Here is a 5165-nt window from a genome sequence, read left to right as displayed (position 1 = left end):
TTCATTCATACTATTTGTTTACTATTGTTCCTCTCTGGTTTCAATATCCTGATAGTCACTCTGTTTAACTGCCTGTTAATACTTTGAAAGGTTTATATACATTCCATGGAGTTTCAATCCCACATATACTTGAACTGATGTCAGCTTATATTTCCATAATTCATTCATCTGCAATAACAATTTGCAAGACTGGAGACGTGAAGCTCTTAGACATGATTTTATTCTCGTTCTTTTGGAAGATTAATCTTTAGTCAACAAGAAAGTTTTAAAATGGCTTAGAATTTATTCCTAACTACCAGTTTTTATAAATGGCTTTGTACAGTTGTGTATGATTATTTTATTTTACATGGGATAATTTTTCTACTACCTATAAGTTTTGGAAAAGAAGAAAACAAATTTAATACTTAGAGGAATATGATAGAAATAGAAGACAGATTTTATGTTTGTCACATCTCTCATCAGTACCCATTTTCAAGACTTAAAGTCATATTTCTTACTATGGTAGACAGATAGGGAAAAAATAAAACAACACATGAAAAGCCAACTATTAGTGACTTTTAAAAATATAACTTCTCATTTGATGAAATTTACTCTATTAGCTAATATTTGGGTTTGAAATATGGAAGGCTGATCTATTTAACACATTTCTGGAAGGCACCTACTGAACAACACATATGGTGGGGTGTACTTTTTCTACACTTTAATGATCTTCTACACTAAGGATCTTCTCAGTTAATGTTTTTTTCTAAATTATATTTGACCTCTAAATCAAGTTTCCTTGCCTTGGTAGACCAATTATGGATCTATCATTCCAGAAACTATGTTTTTCCTGCACTGAAATCTTTCATTAATCATTAGGAGAGGGGTATTAAAAATAATCTTGTTCATTTCTGATTTTGTTCATTCATATGGGCTGGTCATCTGTAAATTGAAAGTTTTAATTACAGTACTTTCTCTCAGGTTTTGTGATTTCACCTTTCATTTTAAGTTGCCTTGCATTTTACAATTGATTACTACTAATTCTTGTAAGGAATTGGGGCCCTGAAATATTATAGGAAATGAGAAATTTAGATGAGTCTTCAATTATTTTCTGTTAGCATGTGGCATGGGCCTATGTGAGAAGTCTTGCCCTTGTTATATGATGATGCAGATAACTGGGATCTAGTATCCTAGGACCCGTGGGTCCTGCAGAAGAATAATAGCTTTTAGACATAATATCAGCAAAATTGGGTATAATCAGTAAGAATGCTTCAGAAATATGGAGAAATACATTTTGGGACCAGCGAGTTAAAACAATAAACAGAGCATCATAGTAAAATCCCTTATAGATTAGCAAAAACAATACTGTTATTTTGCAATGTGAATTCAGAAGACCACCAACACATAGAAGGTATCACAAGTTTATAACGAAGTTATTGCATTGATACTTTTTATATTCTAGTATATATTCTAAACCTAATTATTTATATTCCAATCTATTTATGGGAATAAATGTCAATATATTTGTCTAATTATCAATTCTATTAAGGTTCACTGTGTGAAATTTAAAATTAGCACATATAAATATAAAATATATAAGTATATATAATATAAAAATTGTTTTGCATTATTGTGTTGTGCTGAGGGAATCAAAGCCAACTCTGTTTTAAAGTGTTATTCCATTATCTCTACCTCCGTTTTTGGTAGAGTTCGACTTAAAGCTTTACCATTTGTTGCTTTACAGCCTAGAGGCAAGAGGAAACACTGTGATTAAACATTACCAATTTAAGGCTTAATATCGAGGAGAAACGTATGGACTTCTCCAGGAGGTATGGAAATATTTGGTGATAGAAAGTCAGTAGTGTCAGTTCCTGCCTGGTTGGATGATAGACAGGCCAGCACAGTAGGTAATTATGCATTTGAACAATTTTTTCACCTTCTTGGCTTGAGCTACTTTTGAAATGATAAGTATAATAAGCAATTATATTTTAATAAAATACCTTCCATTCTGAACAATTCAGTCCAAACTGTTCATCTCTCTATGATTCCTTGTAACTAAGATTAGTTTTGTTCCAGTAAGACAATCTATGCTGTCAGGGTAAGATATTCTGGTTGGTCTGTTCCTATATGGAAGAAGGGTAAAGGTTAACGTAGACATTTGTCCCAGCAAGACCTCATTTGGGAAATCTTAAGCTGCAGATGTTTAGAAGTAGCTCTTAAGCAAGGCTTACTTTGAATCCATTAGCTCTACAAAGCTAACTGAGTTGATAAATAAGTACCTGAAAAGCCATCACCTTTGGATTTAGCTGTAAAGGCTTAAAAGTATGATCAAATTTAAAATGAAAATGACAAAATAGTCATTGATTAAAAAATTATAAATGGGAGCAATCGACCAAACGATACAAGTTTCTTCCACTATACACAGAATTTTAGATAAATAAGATCAATAGCATTTTTAGGAACATTAAGGGTTCCTTGTTACAAATAGGCAACCATGGATATATGCCTGTATAAAGATTGCATCATTAAGTACTTAAATTAAGAGGATACTCCATGCTTCAGCAGCAGGTCTACCCAAATTACAACAATACAGAGATTAACATGGCACTTGCACAAGGATGGTATGAAAATTTGTGAAGTATTCCATATTTTTCATTCTTCTGATGCAAGAAATGAAAAACAGTTATTAAAAAGTTGGGGCTGGGAAGGTGGCTCAGTGGTAGAGGGCTTGCTTGCATGCATGAAGCCCTGGGTTTGATTCTTCAGCACCACATAAGCAAAAACAAAAAAACAGGAAGTGGTGCTGTGACTCAAGTGGTAGAGCGCTAGCCTTGAGCTGAAGAGTTGAGGGACTGCGCCCAGGCCCAGAGTTAAGGACAGCGACCGGACCCCCCCCCTAAAAAAAAAGTTGATTAAAAAAATACAAGTGTAACAATACATGTAATTCACAGAAATAAATGTTAGTTTGACATCAGTGTATTAAATCTTCACCTTAGAAAGACCTTTACATAGCATAAGCTTTACGAAACTTGAAATTAGATAACATTGTCATTTTATCCCATAGAAAAAAAAAAATATAAGGACCTAAGAAAAAAAAGGAATCTTAAACTTCTTCTATATGGAATGCAATCTGAAAGGACACATTTATTAATGAACCTATACATTGTATAACAATGTATAATTCAAAGTATTATATCCAGGAGGGAATGAAATAGATTATGGACATTATGCCAACATAGATATACATTTTTCAGAAAAGCACCAGGAACATCTTTAGTTCCTATACTATTCATTTCAACAGATAAGTTAAAATTATTTATGATTTAAAAAAAATCACAAACTCTGCAGAAGTCATTATAGATGTACACAAACAACTCTTGAATACATTTTGCCAACAAAGTCAGGCAATTCACGTGGAAGAATACCATGGATTCCATGATATTTTAAAGTAAGATATTGCTGTTGCTTTGTATTGTGAAAAAAAATTTGTAGAGACACAAAGGATGGACTGGCATTTTTGAAATTTAAGAAACTTAACCAAACCATTACGACTTAGGAGAACAATTTGTACAGCTTTCCACAACTTCAAATAGGTAGTGAAACATACTTATCCTTTTGGCAATATCAAATGCAGTTTCTTCCAACTCGTTCTTCAGACCTGGTTTGATATAATGGTTCAATAGAAGGAGATACAGAGTATCTTTGCTGTTTCTACTCCCAGCAGCAAGATTCAAAGGGGTCAAGAGGCCTTTAGTTTGGGGATTGGTATCTGCATCATGATGAAGTAAGACAGAAGCCATTCTGGTATTATTCCACATATAAGTACTGTGCAGGGGTGTCCAGCCATTCAGAGTTATTGAATGAATATCTGCCTTGAGCTACCAACTCATGGACAATGTCTAATTGTCCACTCTAGGCTTCCAGATGAAGAGGGTTATACTCATCCTTATCCCTAGTATTCATCTGGGTGGCCTGTTTTTAAAGTAGTCCCTGCACCATAGTAAGCAGATTAATTTCGGCATCCCAAAGAAGAAATTTGTTTGGATTCTACTCCATTTTTTTCTTGCAATTGATACCATTCCTCACTTTTTCATCTTTTTCCTTGTCTTCATCAGAATTGCCTAACCAGAGACTTTGAGTGCCAGTGGGAATGAGATGTCCATGTATTTCCCTAATAGTTCACATTGGTTGAACTGTTCAGAAAAATCTGGTGTATTTACTGCTTATGATTTTTGACCATGATTTATTTTCTCTTTTTTTCATTTTTACTATTCTAAATTATTCTAAATGGAGAGAAGAAAATTGATAGAGAGCAGAGGAAAGATTTTCCTTCATATTCAAATGCACAGACTGAAAATGAGGACCAGTGGTGTCTTCATGTGCAGCTTCTTCTAGGAATGAAAAAATAGGAAACAATGCCTTCTATGTGAATGATTTGGGAAATACCATGTTATATTGTAAGAAAACTCACTATTCAACATATGGGCTTTAAGAGCTTTCTAGTAGCTTTCTAATGTTGGTATCCAACCTTAGAAAAAAATGTATAATGCAGTAGTAAAATAGAAGTTCTTTGTATGACTACCTAAATTCTTGTTTTTTGAAAGACACTTGTTTTCATCTAAAAATAGTCCTGTCTATTGTCGTCAGGTGATTTTGATGAATGAAGATGCTTAATGAGAAGTTAAAATGTATTAGTAGTCCTTTGCTACCAATTAAATTTCACTTTTTCTTCTTGGAGAATATAATCATCAATGCAATAGTTCAGAATCAGCAAGAAATAGTTCAGAATTATGCTTCTAGTGCAAGTGGATCACCAGTAAGTAATCCTTGATTCCATTTTCCACAAAGTTTTGTCAAAGATACAATCTCCCTGCCTTCTCTTGCTGCTTTCCTAGCCTGGACCTATTCCTTCATTGTACAGAAAAGGTGTGATTCAACTGATTTCAGTCAGATCTGTTAATAGAATTATCAAGTATTTAGATTCTTTTTTTAAACTTAGTTGTGGGGCCTGAACTCTGGGCCTGGTCACTGTCCTTGAGCTCTTCAAATCAAGGCAAGCACTCTACCACTTGAGCCACAGAACCACTTCTGTATTTTTCTGTGAATGTGGTGCTGTTTTGGGAAATAGAAGAGCAGAAAGTGAAATGATGCAACCAAAAATATGAAAGCAAAATAAATTAGGATAA

General features: G+C 33.7%; 1 pseudogene; it reads left to right on the top strand.

Moving 5' to 3' along the window:
* Window positions 1–2532: 2532 nt before the first annotated feature.
* LOC138821705 (U6 spliceosomal RNA) lies at window positions 2533–2632 on the top strand (annotated as a pseudogene).
* Window positions 2633–5165: the final 2533 nt, after the last annotated feature.

The sequence above is a fragment of the Dipodomys merriami genome, unplaced genomic scaffold (assembly GCF_024711535.1).
Source record: "Dipodomys merriami isolate MVZ:Mamm:240054 unplaced genomic scaffold, mDipMer1.0.p SCAF_93, whole genome shotgun sequence".
Taxonomy (NCBI): Eukaryota; Metazoa; Chordata; class Mammalia; order Rodentia; family Heteromyidae; genus Dipodomys; species Dipodomys merriami.
The sequence above is the reverse complement of the archived record's forward strand: the minus strand, read 5'-3'. Positions and strand labels throughout refer to the sequence as shown.